The sequence below is a fragment of the Schistocerca americana genome, chromosome X, assembly GCF_021461395.2.
Source record: "Schistocerca americana isolate TAMUIC-IGC-003095 chromosome X, iqSchAmer2.1, whole genome shotgun sequence".
Classification (NCBI taxonomy): Eukaryota; Metazoa; Arthropoda; class Insecta; order Orthoptera; family Acrididae; genus Schistocerca; species Schistocerca americana.
Window position 1 is genome coordinate 589,649,099 of NC_060130.1, and position 17,530 is coordinate 589,666,628.

At 39.4% G+C, this 17,530-nt stretch overlaps 1 protein-coding gene across 6 annotated transcripts in view; it reads left to right on the forward strand.

Annotated features, from left to right (window-relative positions):
• Nucleotides 1-17,530, forward strand: part of LOC124556464 (transforming growth factor-beta receptor-associated protein 1-like) — a 220,608-nt gene that overhangs the window by 118,182 nt on the left and 84,896 nt on the right. The gene's annotated exons all lie outside the window — the stretch shown is intronic.

A 17,530-nucleotide genomic window follows, 5' to 3' on the forward strand; every position in this document is an offset into this window, starting at 1 on the left:
AAAGTGGCTTGATAACGCTGGGCATTGATGGTGGTTCCCTGTTCCAGGAACTCGACAGGCAGTGGGCCCTTACGGTCAAAAAAGGAGGACATCATGACGTTACCAGAACTGGTGTGCATGTTGTTTGTTTTCTTTGGAGGTGGTGAAGTAGCGTGCTTCCACTGCTTGCTCTGACGCTTGCTTTCCAGTTCAAAATGGTGACACCATGTTTCAGCACCTATGACAATATGCGATGGAAAGCCATATTTCTCCTCATGATAATGTTGCAGATGACTCAAAGACAGCACCATTTGAGTATTGTGCTGTTCAGCAGTCGGTTGGTGGGGAATCCACTGCGCACAGATTTTTTGAAAGTTCAAGTGTTGATGCATTATGGTGTGGGCAGTGCTCATGCTAATATGCTGTAACCGATGGATCTTGTCCATGGTGATTCTGTGGTTGTCCAAGACTAAAGCATTCACTTCCACAACCATTTTCAGTGTGATGACACGATGAGTCTGTCCAGGACGAGCATCATCTTCCAGTGACTCACATCCCTCAAGGAATCATTGGCGCCATTCCACAACACTTGAATGACTCAGACTGTACTCAGTGTACGCAGCCTTCATCTGTCGATACATTTCACGGCCTCCAACTCCCTCCGCCGCCAAAAATTGAATGACTCCTTGTTGTTCCTACTTACTCACGTGTTTGGTAGTGGACGATAACATGTGTGAGCACCTTCTCTTCGGTGTGAAACCACACTGGTGGTATGCAACATCAAACGGTGTGCACACTTCAGTCTCTCTACCAATAGATGGCGCCACCATACCCATAATTATGTGGTGCCACCATATGTGTAAGACAAAGGTAGATGCACTGACCTGGTTTCATTTGAAAGAACCTCATAGATAAAATGTTATGTGGGTGTTTTGATTTTGTGTCTAGTGTATTCCATCAAATATTCTGTAATTGGTTTAAAAGGAAGAAAAAAGATTTTGGTAAGTGATAGTTCCCAAAGGGACAAGTATTTTGCAGTCTATCGGCTATTGACAACTTTTTATGTAAGTAAACATTAGAGCAAAAATTTTTTTATGTAGTTATGGGCTTTTCTTCCATTAACACTGTAGAGTGATAGAAAGAATGATTACAGTGATATAAGTTGCCTATGTTTTACTCTTAACTTTGGGCAGAATGTGTGTTGATTGCACCTGTAATGTCGGGATTGCTAGAATACTGTCATTTAACCTCCAAACATAGACTAACATGACAGAAATTGAGAAACTGTGCTGTCAGGAGATGCTGTTTGCAGACATTCATGAAACACAGTTGTGTTGTTGTTGTTGTTGTTCTTGTGGTGGTTATCAGTCCTGAGACTGGTTTGATGCATCTCTCCATGCTACTCTATCCTGTGCGAGCTTTATCATCATCCAATACCTACTGCAACCTACATCCTTCTGAATCTGCTTAGTGTATTCATCTCTTGGTCTCTCTGTACTATGGTTTTTACCCTCCACACTGCCCTCCAATACTAAATTGGTGATCCCTTGATTCCTCAGAACATGTCCTACCAACTGATCCCTTCTTCTAGTCAAGTAGTGCCACAAACTCCTCTTCTCCACAGTTCTATTCAGTACCTCCTCATTAATTATGTGATCTACCCATCTAATCTTCAGCATTCTTCTGTAGCACCACATTTCGAAAGCTTCTATTCTCTTCTTGTCCAAACTATTTATCATCCATGTTTCACTTCCATACATGGCTATACTCCATACAAATACTTTCAGAAACGACTTCCTGACACTTAAATCTATACTCGATGTTAACAAATTTCTCTTCTTGCCATTGCCAGTCTCCAGTTTATATCCCCTCTACTTCGACCATCATCAGTTGTTTTGCTCCCCAAATTGCAAGACTCCTTTACTACTTTAAGTGTCTCATTTCCTAATCTAATTCCCTCAACATCTCCCGACTTAATTCGACTACATTCCATTATCCTCGTTTTGCTTCTGTTGATATTCATCTTATATCCTCCTCTCAAGACACTGTCCAATCCGTTCAACTGCTCTTCCAAGTCCTTTGCTGTCTCTGACAGAATTACAATGTCATTGGCGAACCACCAAGTTTTCATTTCTTCTCCATGGATTTTAATACCTACTCTGAATTTTTCTTTTGTTTGCTTTACTGCTTGCTCAATTACAGATTGAATAACATCGGGGAGAGGCTACAACCCTGTCTCACTCCCTTCCGAACTAATGCTTCCCTTTCATGTCCCTTGACTCTTATAACTGACATCTGGTTTCTGTACAAATTGTTAATAGCATTTCGCTCCCTGTATTTTACTCCTGCCACCTTCAGAATTTGAGAGAGAGTATTCCAGTCAACATTCTCAAAAGATTTCTCTAAGTCTACAAATGCTAGAAACGTAGGTTTGCCTTTCCTTACTCCTTTCCTTACAACAACAACAACAACAACAACAACATACATCTTGCTCACCAGACGGTAGAGTTTTGTCAGGGCTGGCTCTCCCAAGGCTGTCAGTAGTTCTAATGGAATGTTGTCTACTCCTGGGGCCTTGTTTCGACTCAGGTCTTTCAGTGTTCTGTCAAAGTCTTCAAGCAGTATCATATCTCCCATTTCATCTTCATCTACATCCTCTTCCATTTCCATAATATTGTCCTCAAGTACATCACCCTTGTATAGACCCTCTGTATACTCCTTTCACCATTCTGCTTTTCCTTCCTTGCTTAGGGCTGGGTTTCCATTGGAGCTCTTGATATTCATACAAGTGGTTCTCTTTTCTCCAAAGGTCTCTTTAATTTTCCTGTAGGCAGTATCTATCTTACCCCTAGTGAGCTAACCCTTTACATCCTTACGTTTGTCCTCTAGCCATTCCTGCTTAGCCATTTTGCACTGCCTGTCAATCTAATTTTTGAGATGTTTGTATTCCTTTTTGCCTGCTTCATTTACTGAATTTTTTGTATTTTCTCCTTTCATCAATTAAATTCAATATTTCTTATGTTACCAAAGGATTTCTACTAGCCCTCTTCTTTTTACCTACTTGATCCTCTGCTGCCTTCACTACTTCATCCCTCAAAGCTACCCATTCTTCTTCTACTGTATTTCTTTCCCCATTCCTGTCAGTTGTTTCCTTATGCTTTTCCTGAAACTCTGTACAACCTCTGGTTTAGTCAGTTTATCCAGGTCCCATCTCCTTAAATTCCCACCTTTTTGCAGTTTCTTCGGTTTTAATCTACAGTTAATAACCAATAGATTGTGGTCAGAGTCCACATCTGCCCCTGGAAATGTGTGACAATTTAAAACCTGGTTCCTAAATCTCTGTCTTACCATTATATAATCTATCTGATACCTTCTAGTATACACAGTTATAAAATGAAATACCCTTCTTCAGACACAGAGCTTACTACTTAAAAGCTGGACAAAAAAGAAAGAAAATGAAGGAAATCAGGACAAATTGGAACATACAAAATTCTGATTGATGGTATGGATACATTGTGTGTCTTCAAGTTTTAAATTTTTATTTCACAGTGATCTCATTGCTCCATATTTGAATTCATTTGTAATAAATACGATATCATTTGAACTAATGACGGAATTTCTTGTGCACTGATCGGAACATAAAAGAATTTGAGTAATATGGACATTTTGTTAAGATGCATAATGTTGTTATTTCCATCTGAGAAGTCTGCCAGCATTAAGACTGTGAAGCAATTTCATGAGTGGTGCACACAGAGTGCTACTTAAGAGCTGAATCTGACTAACAAGGGGAGGCCGCCAATTGTGAAATTCAGATTCGATTCATACTGTGCATAATAAAAGCTCATGGCCAGAGGTGTAATGTGGCAAAGCACCAAGATGCACTTCTCAGCCGTTGTCGAGAAAATCGACAGTTAAAATGAACCGTTGCAGTGAAATACTCTCTATGATTAATGATTTTCTACGGCGGCGTGGCGCTATATATATTAATTGTCTTCATAATGTTAACCACATATAGTTAACGGAAGACGTAGAAACGATATTCCGAAACGAATACGTACAGCGGACGTTAGAATTAGAATAGAAACCCGACGAACACAAATTTTCTGTGGCAGGTATGAAATATAAACTCCGTTACTCACTCGTTGCACTTGAAGGACAGATGTCGAATGGGCCAAAACGAGCCGCTGCATAATAGCGTAGTTGCCTGCTAACTTCGAAAGAAGGTAGATGCGGTCCCTAGCGCAACTTATAACATCGTCGAAAATCAGTATATGCATGTTGGTGAAGGCGGATCGCTCTCCAATTGTACCGCCTCCATTTTTCCGTTTGTTTAACAGGGTGTACCAAAGCTCATTGATATTCGACGATGTTATAAGTTGCGCTAAGGACCGCATCTACCTTCTTTTGAAGTTAGCAGGCAAGTACGCTGTTATGCGGCAGCTCATTTCGGCCCATTCAGCATCTGTCCTTAAAGTGTAACGAGCGAGTAACGGAGTGTATATTTCATACCTGCCACAGAAAATTTGTGTTCGTGGGTTTCTATTCTAATTGGAACGTTTGACTTACGCTATATGTATTCGTTTTGGAATATCGTTTCTACATCTTCCGTTAACTATACGTGGTTAACATTATGAAGACAATTAATAACATTTGTGAAATACAACTTTGTTTACGGAAAACATAATGATGTTTGAAGTCGCCAGTTTTTCCACGACAAACGACTTTCAACAACTTATTATATGCATAATTGTTGCAACTGATTGCTGGGAAAAATACAAATAACAAATACTAAAAAAAAAAGAAAAAAAAAAAGTTGCATGGCGCGAGATTCGATCCGCCAACCTTCAGATCACGAACCCGAGCGCTTACCGCTGCGCCACGATGCCGTAGAAAATTATTAATCGTAGAGAGTATTTCACCGCAACGGTTTGCTTTAACTGTCGATTTTCTCGACAACGGCTGAGAAGTGCATCTTGGTGCTTTGCCACATTACACCTCTGGCCATGAGCTTTTACTATGCGCAGTATGAATTGAATCTGAATTTCACAATTGGCGGCCTCCCCTTGTAAGTGACATAAGGTGACAGTTATTTCCACGAATTATGCTGGTGCAGTAAGTTGGGATAAATGTAAATGTGGAACATGAACAAATTGTTCTTTTAAGGAAGAGACGAAAGACAGGACTGAACGGGGCATGACATCACATATAGCCAGGTGCCATGAGAATATTGTGACATTTGAAACAGTGGTAAAGGTACAAAATATGACACACAAATGAGCATAGATTATGGGTTACTTTTACTGAACAGTATGTCATTTCACTAGTGGAATACAAAACTTCAGCACAGGGTGCTATCTCCTCAAATGACAATAAGATACCTGCCAACATCCAATATTATGGGTAAGACAATCCAGCATCTGCCTGTACCGAGCAAGGTGGCGAAATGGTTAGCACACTGGACTCACATTCGGGATGACGGCAGTTCAATCCCACATCTGGCCATCCTGATTTAGGTTTTCTGTGATTTCCCTAAATTGCCTCAGGCAAATGCCGAGATGATTCCTTTGAAAGGGCATGGCCGACTTTCTTCCCCTTCCCTATCCGATGAGATCAATGACTTCGCAGTTTGGTCTCCTCCCCCCAAATCAACTCGACTCAACCCAACCCCATCTGCCTGCAGTCTAGGTTTGGGCTGGTGAGGGTAGTGCATGTCTGTGAAGATCTTAGTAAGACTTTCAGAATACTGAGCATAGGGTTTCTCATCAGTGCAGCTGCACCGTCCACAGGTGACCAGACTATATGGGAGTGACTTTGTCTTGTGGAAGGAATGGCAGGTGCCAAAATCCAGTTACTGCTGATGGGTTTGATATGGATGGAGGTTTGTTTGTATGAAGCCATCAGAAAGGCAGAGGTCATTATCTAGGTAGATGTCACACTGGGCTGAGGAGGACCAGGTGAAGCAGAGGGGTAAGAAGGTGCTGAGACTACGGAGAAATAAAGACCAGCAAAAAATGCTGCTGTCAGACCACAAATAGGTGAATAGTTCCTCTTAAAAAAAGTCTGACAGAAAAGTGGGTAACCAGCTGCCTCAACCCCCATTCTGCCATCCTCACCAAATTTTTGGCGTGCAAAGATATTCAAGTTCTTTCGACACAGAAAATTGTAAATCATTTACCAAATCTGTCTTTGTAATAAAGCCTTCATACTCAGCATCTCCCTCCACTGTCACTGTCAATATTTCTTTCGATCTCCACTGTCTATTTTTCTCCCACTGACACTTTCTCCAGTCGGTCTCCCACTGTCAGTGTCACCATTCCTTTCTTGGGCTCTCCCTTACCACTGTGTCCTCTGCCACTTCCACTGTGTCTCTGCCCCACTAACATTCCCTTTGTCCTGTTCTTTTTCTCTCCCATTGTTACTGTCTCTTTCTTCCTTTCTTACAGTCTGCTGTGCTTCTCTTAAACCACCATTGTCTCCTCTCCACCCGTGTACTTGGCGAGAGTGTGCATGGGGTTGTGACCCCTAGACAAGGAAATTTCAGTGAGTGAGTATTCTCTTTCAGTGCCATTGTCTCTCACCATCACTATCTCCTCTCTCTCTCTTTGCCTTCCACTTATATCGACTTCATCCATCTCTCTTTCTTTTTCACTGCCATTTTCTCCCCACTACACCATCTCGTCTCTCTTCCACTGTCACTGCCTGTCTGCTACTATCTGAAGCATTAAAAAAGTGCAAATATGTTCGCATGTTAAAATTTTTGGTGAGGAAGGTGGAATGAGGATTGAGGCAGCTGGTTCCCCACTTTTCTGTCAGTGTCTTTTAAAGAGGAGCATACTTGCCTTTTTTGTGGTCAGGCAGGAGCATTTTTCCACTGGTTCCCTCCTTTTCCCCACTACAGCAAGATGTACTGATGATATAAAATGAAGTCAATACACATTCATGTACTTTGACACATATAAAAAAAAAAATAGATATGCATATTAGAAGGTGAACACAGAATGCAGGATGGTTCTTTTTGCACGAATGGGAATTGCCGTTTGTTTCATCCAAATACAAAGTATTGAGTCCTAAGTTACATTCAATGAAATGTTGAAACTGCTGTCTGAGAAATAAAAACAAAAGGTTTTAAAGCGTTACAACAAAGGTACCGTGTAAATTGACAACACATAAAATATGTGCATCATATAGTTTAAAGTGAGTGCAGGACTTTCATTCAACACATGTTCACTTTATACTGAAACTTTTCTTTATACTATTTTACATATAAATGCACAACATTTTAGGGTACAATTACAGTATACCGAAAAAATGTGGTGTTTGATTCGCAAGTACAAAGAGTTTTATGTGACAAAATTTTATGTAAATATTATGAAAAGGATAGATTTCTACTCACCACATAGCGGAGATGTTGAGTCACAGGCAGGCACAACAAAAACACTACTAAACATATAAAGTTTCAGCCAGAACGCTTTCCTCTGAAATAGACCACACACACACACACACACACACACACACACACACACATTCACAAAAACACAGCTCACACAACACATGACCACTGTCTCTGGCTGCAGGGCCTGGCCCTGAGAGAGAGAGAGAGAGAGAGAGAGAGAGAGAGAGAGAGAGAGAGAGAGGGGGGGGGGGGGGGGGGGGCGCGGAATGGCACATTGTCTATTTTGGAAGGAGGTCTTCTGCCTATATAGGCATGAAGTGCTCATTATACAGACATTATTGGTGAAAAAATGGCAACTGAAAACATGGTTTGATGACCTCAGAACCTCAGCGATGACCCCAGAACCCTTGCCATTGTTCACAATGTCAGTTAAAACTAAATTTACCCCTCAGACTGAATATTACTTGCATGATAAATTTGAAGCTATGGATCTCAGTAATGGATGGTGATATAAAAAAAGGTTTAAAGGGTCTCTGAGAAAATAATCTTAAGAGCATATGGTAAAAATTTTGGCTATTTTCAGTGAATGAAAATGATAGAAGTGGCCATCCCCACAATTGGTACTTTTGGTACCCAAAAATTGTGGTTTTTATGGTACGCTTTGATAATGAATACAGATAGAAAATGCGTAAATGGCATTTCCAGATGATTGTCTAAAGAATGTACAGTTAAAATTTAAGCCATTTGGTATCACATTTCTATGCACCCCTTTTTGGAACATATTGCTACTGTGTGCTGTTGTGCACAGACCGATAGAGTTTCTTGCCCTGGGTGCAGGTCACGAAGGTATTGTTAGCGAACCTGAATCAGTAAGGGGTTTGGAATTTTGGGTGGTTAGGAAGGTTTCCTATAGATGGCCTGCAAACAGTTTGGCACAAAGGGGATGCCATGTAGGTGCCCATGGCAGACCATGGATTTGTTTGTAAATATTCCACTCAAAGGAAAAGTAATTATGTGTGAGGGTGTAGTTAGTTAGTTATTTATTCAAGGAATAAGGTGGAAGGTGACCATGTGGTAGTTAGATGGCGCTAGGGGATGGTAATGGTAGGATGAAAGTATGAACTGGGCAACCAGTGTTCAGTGTTGGATTTTGGATGGCTTTGGTTGGAGGGATTAGTGGAAAAAAGTGTTTTGTCTGTAGAGTTCAGGAGAATGAGAGTAGGTCTTTGATAAGTCCAGCATGGTTGTAACTGGGTGTAGGGCAGATGGTGAGGGCTTTGGATAGGACTGAAACTTCTGTAGGTTTCAGGTTTTTCGTAGACAGATTGACAACAGTGTTTTGGGTTTCTTTAGGTGATGGGTTTTGTGGGCTGTTGGGAGGGAATTTTTTGAGAATATGGCTGCTGGAAAAGGTCAGCAAGGCAAAGTCTGGATGCTATGAGAGATGGACTTGGCGGTTCACTGGGGGCAGGTATCAGTGGACAGTGGTGCCCTGTGGCCAGTGGTGGCTGATACCACACAATATAAAATATTTTCTTTGATTGTTTGAAGGAAAATATTAAGTGTATACTCATAGCATTTTAGTCTCTGACACTATTTTGTTACCCGAAATGCAGGTTTAACCATGCACAATGCAAAAGCACCACCACCACCACCAGAAATGCCTTGACACTAGAATCTGCATTCCATGGAAAGCATTGTCAAAATGTTCATATATGCAAAATCCCCATAGCCGTGTTGTCATTATATGAAGATAAAAATTAAAACAAAGGGTATAAAAATTTTGTGATCACTTGTCTTGTAACCTTGTCCTCATCTTAAAATGCAACCTGTCAGTAACTGTAGTTCAGAGAAAATAAATTGGCATATGCGGATTGTGAATCTTGTTAGTGTCACAGAGATAGTCATTTGTGTACACAGTCTCTTTTCCTCCAGGAAATGCACATCCTGATTTAAACAGATACGTGACATGACCTTGAACGTCTTGTGCACATAATCAAGGATTTGGCCACTTCCACTAAGTATCATTGATATCAAACACAGTGTATGGAAATTACTGAGATTCTTAATTATGTCACATACACTTCATGCCTCAAAGGCACCCTTATCACTAATATAACTGGTATTTGTAACAGTTCCACAAAATTGGAAAAAATGTTATTTCCATTGTGCTTAAACTTTGTCCTGGGAAAGATAATAACATGGAAGGAATCCATGAAAGGAGGAGTGGAAGAGATTTGCTTTGCTCCAAAGAAACGGGTTTTGAAGATGGAGTGGGTAAACACTCAATGATTTTGGCATTGTTAGCCAACAGTAGAGAACAAGCTCTAATAGTGCTGACAAAACTACATGAGATACCAGAAAGAACAGGACTCATGATATTTTATGAAAAAATGGAATACAAGGAGTACAAACACGATGGAGAAATCCATCTGAATGCAAGGTTCGGAAAAATCAAGAAAACAGATACAGTCAAGTATCTTGGTGAATGAATCCAACTGAATGGGCTTGATAAAGAAGCAAAGGATGAGCCAGAAAGATACACCATCATACAGGTTATTACAGAATAGATATAACAAAAGAACCATTTCCTGCAATGCAAAGATTTGACACATCATCATGGTTATTAAGCCAAAAGCACTTTACAGTGTAGAATGCCTGATATTGAATAAGAAAGGTGAAATGGAAGCACCAGAGGATGATGAAAGAAAAATGTTTGGAAGATCCTCAGACAGAAAAAAAAGAAATGATGATACATGGAAGAAGATGAGAAATTGATCTGTATAAACAAGTGGAGGCGATCACAGACACTGTATGCAAGGCTGATGTTTTATGGCTACCTCTTCAGAATGAGTGAATGTAGATTGACAAATAAAATCAATTGCATCATCAAACTGAAAGCAACTTTAAAATGAATTGAGGAAAGAAGACAGAAAATGGAGAAATTAGGGCTCAATCAGAAAGAACCCTGGATAAAGATGTGTTTCAAATGAAGGTTGAAAGCTTCAAGGGGTTCCATTAAAAACAAAGTACAAAGACGAAGACCATCTAGACAGAGGAGAGCAGGAGGAACCTGAGCAAAAGAATGAAGAGATTCTGAGAGGAGAAAGAAAGACTAAACGGCAAACTGGATGTTCCCATAATCTGCTTTACGCTGAAGTTGAGGGAGGGGGATGTTCATTTAATATATTTTTATTTTTTGCAGTTTGCACTGTAATTTCCAGTTGTTTTAACAGATCCAGTTTCCTAAAATTATTTCACACGTGCAAGATTGTGAAACCCTCTTCAGTTCCCAACAAAGCGTGGCCAGTTACAGAAATGTACAAGGACACAGGTACCTTTTGCAAATTATTGAGCTAAAATGCATTCTTGTGTGAACTTTATTCTGTTTTGAAGGACCTGCCAGTTTGACCATTTTAATTTACATGACAAGTGTTGCACTGAATTTTGCAGTCACCTGCTTTCTTAATCTGATCAGTTTTCTGTTTTAAGAGTTTATATGATAACACATTGTTCATATCAAATACAACTTGAATCTTAAACTGCTTAAAATGTTATCTGCCTTCTGTAACAAGTTACTAAAATATGGAATTAGAATTCTCTTAACATTGAGTTTAGCATTCCTGTTTTGTGCTTTGCATCTTACATATTAATTAGTCACCATGTTTTCTTGGTGTCCACTTCCTTTGCATAACTGTAGTAATATTCAGGCCCATATTCTTTACCCATAAAAATTCTGAGTTCTCTGTCTACTAGACAATAACAAAGGGCAGATTGTTTTCCATTGGATGAAAAGATTTATTGTGTATCAAAATATCCATTGTTGTTGACTTCCATACACTCTATATGTGCCTACTTTCTTGATTCTCAGTACTGGTACAAATGGCTCTGAGCACTATGGGACTTAACATCTATGGTCATCAGTCCCCCAGAACTTAGAACTACTTAAACCTAACTAACCTAAGGACATCACACACATCCATGTCCGAGGCAGGATTCGAACCTGCGACCGTAGCAGTCGCGCGGCTCCGGACTGAGCGCCTAGAACCGCTAGACCACCGCATTCTCAGTATTCAGATCAAGGAATTACAGTTCACCATTATTTTCATATTCAGTGGTAAATTCAGTTTTATCATGCAAAATACACACTAAGGCGAGAGATAGATAGATAGATGAGAGAGAGAGAGAGAGAGAGAGAGAGAGAGAGAGAGAGAGAGAGAGAGAGACTATGAAGGACTATACAAGTGGGATGGAAATCGGTAGACGTGACATACATGTACAGACAAACAACTGGTTATAGGTTCAGAAAAATTGAATGATTTATTCAAGAGAAAGAGCATCACAAATTGAGCAAGTCTACAATGTAGTCTACAAAGGAGTTATTCAGTTTGGCATTGATTGACAAAGTTGTTGGATGTCCTCCTGAAGGATCTTGTGCCAAATTCAGTCCAACTGATGCATTAGAGTTCAAAATCCTAGCTGGTTGGATGGCCTTGCCCTTGGAGGGCCTAGCCCATAATGGTTCAGACATTCTCAGTTGCGGAGAAATGCAGTGATGTTACTGGTATAGGTAGGGTTTGACAAGCATGAAAACAAGCAGTAGAAACTCTTTCTGTGTGCAGGTGGGTGTTATGTTGCTGAAATGTATGCCCAGGATGGCTTGTCATGAAGAGCAACAAAATGGGGCATAGAATATCGTTTATGTACCATCGTGCTGTAAGAGTGCCACAGATGGCAACCAAAGGGGTCCTGCTATGAAATGAAATAGCACCCCTGACCATCACTACAAGTTGTCAGGCCGTTTGGCAGGTGAGTGTCTGGTTGGTATCTCGCTACTGTCCGGGGCATCACCAGACATGTCATCGCTGGTTATTAGAGCCTGGAATCTCATTGACTGGAGTAAAATTGTGTTCAGTGATGAGTCCCACTTCGAATTGAGCCCCAATGACGAGCGAAGACATGCCTGGAGACACCCTGTACAGTAGTGGGCTACCAACCTAACTGTCACTCACGATATGGTCCAACAAGCAGGAATATGGTCTGGGGTACCATTTTATTTCATAGCAGGACCCCTTTTGCTGCCATCTGTAGCACCCTTACAGCTCAGTGGTATGTCAATGACATTCTTTGCTCCATTTTGTTGCCCTTCGTGGCAAGCCATGCTGGGCTTAAATTTCAGCAAGATGATGCTCTTGTGTACATGGCGAGAGTTTCTACTGATTGTCTTCATCCTTGGAAAACCCTATTTTGTCTAAAAAGGTCACCAGATCTCTCCCTAATTGAGAATGTTTGGAGCATTATGGGCAGGGCCCTCCAGTCAACTCAGGATTTTGATGATCTAACATTCCAATTGGACAGAACTTGGCAGGATATCCCTCAGAAGGACATCCGACAACTCTATAAATGTTTGCCAAGCTAAATAGCTGCTTACATAAAGGCCGAAAGTGGGCCAGTGCATTGTAGACTTGCTCAATTTATGAAGTTCTTTCTCTCGAATAAAACATCCAATTTTTCTGAAATTGTAATCATTTGTTTGTCTGCGCATGTATGTTACATTTACCAATTTCTGTCACATTTGGATAGTTCCTTCATGGTGTGTCACTTCTTTTGTCTTAGAGTGTATTAAATTTATTAACAATCTCCATAATATATCATTCCCTGCCATCTACTAACAACAGAGTATTGTCTACAGAGTGCTTGTAGTACCGTCAAACGGAGTGATTTTGGACACTGGGGCTAATTCGGACAGTATGGCTTATTTGCTCTTTGTTACTGCATAGAAACAAAGAGTTACTTATTTTTACATCCATGCACCAGTTATTTTAAGCACAAGATTGCATTTATCACTTTCCACAACTTTTATTTTGTGTCAATTGTTTCCCTAGGTGAATAAATGACGAACAGTCTCAGTGTTAAAGATCCATGCATTTTCGTGAAGTGGAAACTTTCTATTGTTGCGCCAAATGGGAAGTTACTGTATCCGTAATTGTTGACGTGCTCAGTGGCTAACAGCATTGAGACAATTTCTGTACAAGTTTGTAGAGTTTCTCGTGCAAGGTTATCAAATAACGACGGTTTTTGTAATGCTGTGTGCTGTGTGGGGTGATTTCGGACAATGCCAAGAATGTATAAGAGCAGGAGAGGTGCTACAGTATGGTGTAATTATGACCTGAAACTTTTAGATAAAGCTGTTCGTGATATTCAGAGTGGTAAATTATTGTACAGAAAAGCATGTGATTTGTATTGTATACCTGAATCAACCCTACAAAATAAAGTGCAGGAAGCACATCCGAAAAAAATGGGAGGACAGCCAGTGCTAAATAGAGAAGAAGAAGAAGAAGAAGAAGAAGAAGAAGAAGAAGAAATGATGTTGAAGCAAGGTATCTTGAGGGCTGCATATTGGGGATTTCCCTTCACTAAATTGGATATTAGATATTTAGTTAAAGGCTACCTTGATAAATCTAGCTGAAAAGAGAGGAAATTTCATAATAATTAGCCAGGAGAAGAATGGGTGCATTTATTCCTCAAACAACACTCAGAAGATCTTTCTGTTCGCGCAAAAATATTAAATGAGCCCATGCAGAAGTGAACAAAGAGACTCTTTATTTAAATTCTTGCAAATTAAAAACGTATCTGTAATATATAAAATTCATTATATCATTCCATATCACATATTCGTAACAAAAGGCTGCCTTAAAAATGTATAAAATGTCACCAAAATCAAATAAAAAGCATGTAGAATTTTAAAAAAATGCAGTAACTGTCAGAATTCACCCTCTATATACAGTAACTTCGGACAGAGATTTAAAAAACACGTGTGTCCTAAATCACCCCAATCCATGAGGTGACTTTGGACACTTTATTTAACTGCCTCAGATAAATATACCTACACATACACTTTCTGGTTCTGGGATATTTTATTTGTTACACTTATACCCTACCACTTCCATAACAATCAATTTAATCTAACAATATATGCAAAAGTTACAATCAAAATAATGACAAAACCATCCGAAATCACCCTATTTGACAGTACAAAATTTTACTGACCAAATGTAGCGCATTCATCAAAATGATTATGAAATCCGTGAAAATTAATGTTTTTGCATTGTGAGGTGTGGAACATACATTTCAATTTGCAAATTGAATACAGCCATGACATAACATTTAGTTATGGATAAAGTCAAACTTACAATTAGCATTGCAATTTTGTGGTCAGGTGGTAACCCACAGCCCATTTCTTTTCATGTTGGAGTTACTTGTCACTTAACTGGAAGATGAAGTGATTAAAAAATTTCTTAGGTTTTTGCTCTATTGCCAATATTGATAGGTTTGTTTTCTTTAGGACAGACCTCAGGAACATACATCTGAATTAACATCAACCAGCATTTAATGGTTCGTCCATCCCTCTATCATAGCACTGTAGCCACATAACTTATAAAAAATTTTCACATTAGTTTACAGAAAAAGGCACATAAAAGACATTACAATACAAATTATTTACTTTCAGTAAGGTTCTTAAGACTACATTTAAGCTCACAAATCTGTGGTACATGTATGAGACCTGTGAGACTACCCAGTCTAGCAAATGAATGGGAAGGTATGGCTGCAGCTGCTTTTGTCAACACTTGTCAACTATCTAAATTTATTTCAAAGAATAAATAAAAAATTGTTTCTGAAAGAAGAAAAATTTGAGCTTAATGCAATCACAAATATGTGTTGGTATGATATCATTACCTTAACTCATCATATTTGAACAGAATAGCTACTCAGACTAGTGACACTAATGTGCATTTTGTGCAGCTATTTCAGCATCATGATAGGCCTCATCTTAATGTGGCTGGAGAAGACACTGATGGCATAGGGCATGGGTCACATTGCAGTGGTGCCAGTTAAATCTACCAGTAGATCGGGTTTCACAAGTCATGGCCTGCATTTCAATAGGTATCGGAAAGGGGAGGCTGGCAAATCTTATAGGTGACATCTTAGTGGGTGGTAGTATGTTAACCCATGGAAAAATTCCTGTAGTAGTTAGTGTTAGAGCTGCACGTTTTTTAGATTGAAGTCAGCTGATAGGTATGCCTGCTTAAAGAAGTCCTTCTAACTAAGGAATCACCTTCAGGGGTGGTCAGGTATCCAAGTAGAGAAGGAATTAGCATATTTCATCAAATTATAAGAGGTATTAGAGATAAAGTTAGTGAACTGCTTGTAGATGTTAACTCTGAAATTATTGTTATATTGGAGCACCACTTAAATAATTTGACAATTCAGAGTCTTCCTCTACCAGGATACAGATTAGCTGGCTGTTTTTCAAGAGTTTCTTGCGGGGTGGGAGAGTGGCTATCTACGGAGGGGGGGGGGGGGGGGGGGGGGGAAACACTGTATTCTATTTGAGCCCATAGACGTATCATGGCACTGCAATGAACAGATATTTGAATGTTATGCTGGGGCAGTTGAAGTTAGTGAAACTAAAGTCCTAATTATTGTTGTTGTTTATAGGTCCCCTAACTCTGACTTCAGAGCATTTCTGCTCTAGCTAGAGAGGATTCTTTGTCCACTTTATAGGAAGTACCAGAAATTAGTTATCTGTGGTGACTTCAGTATTAATTTTGTATACGATTGTGCTAGAAAAAGGATGCTGGTAGATCTCCTAAGCTCATATGATCTGATGCAGACTGTTTTTTCTCCAGCTATGGTTCAGGTGAAAATAGCACAGCTGTAGACAATATTTTTACTCATTCCTCATTACTGGGTGGACATTCTGTTAGTAAAAAGGTGAATGGCCTTTCAGATCATGATGCACAAATTTTAACACTAAAAGGCTTTTGTACTCAAACAAATGTCACATATAATGACAAACTGTGTAGGAAAGCTAATCCAATAGCAATTGAGAGTTTTTTAAACCTCGTTAAGGAACAAGATTGGCAGGATGTTTATAGTGCCAATAACATTGAAGACAAATATAATGCTTTCCTTAACACATTTCTCATGCGTTTTGAGAGTTGCTTTCCATTAGAACATTCTAAATGGGGCACTGGCAGTAAAAGGCAGTCTGGCTGGCTGACTAGTGGGATAAGGATATCGTGTAGAACAAAGCAGGAATTATATCAAAATGTTAGAAGTAGTCACAATCAAGCTACAGTAGCCCATTACAAACAGTACTGTAAGGTGCTTAAAAATGTTACTAGGAAGGCAAAGAGTATGTGGTTAGAATTGCTAATTCACAGGATAAAATTAAAACCATATGGTCAGTGTGTCTGGCAGCAGCACAGGGTCAATGATATAAAGTCAGATTGTAGTAAAAATGTTTCTGTTACTGATAAGTCAGATATATGTACAGTATTTAACAATCATTTTCTGAGCATTGCTTGTGAATTAAATAAAAACTTAGTTTCTACAGGGAATCATATAACTATCTTGGAAAATGCCTTTCCAAAATTGATGTCTGAAATACTCCTCTGTGATACTGACAAAGGGAAGATTGAGCCAGTAATTAGATCACTGAAAACCAAGGACTGTCATGGATATAATGGAGTGCCTAATAGAATATTAAAGTACTGTGCTGCACAAGTTGGCCCTGCACTTAGCCATATTTGTAATTTTTCCTTTAAGAATGGTCAGTTTCCTGAAGATTAAAGGACCCGGTAGTAAAACTGCTTTATAAAAAGGGAGAAAGAGATAATGTAGACAATTTTCGACCTATTTCTATGCCATCGGTGTTTGCTAAAGTTATTGAAAAGGCTGTGTATATAAGGATAATTGATCATTTTATGACGTAATCTGCTATCAAATGTAGAGTCATTTAACAACTGAAAATGCTATTTTCTATTTTCTCTATGAGGTGTTGTATGAATTAAACAAAACGTTTCTGTGCTAGGCATCTTTTTTTTATGTAACTAAGGCATTTGATTATGTTGATCACGAAATATTGCTCCAGAAGTTTGACCATTACGGAATATGGGGAGTAGCTCACAATTGGTTCACCTTTTACTTTAACAACTGACAGCAGAAGGTTATTATTCACAGTGTTGAGAGTGGCTGTGATATGGGGGCTGAGTGGGGTATGTTCTAATGGGGAGTGCCCCATTAGTGAAACTAAAGTTCTCTGACTTCAGAGCATTTCTGCTCTAGCTAGAGAGGGTTCTTTGTCCACTACTG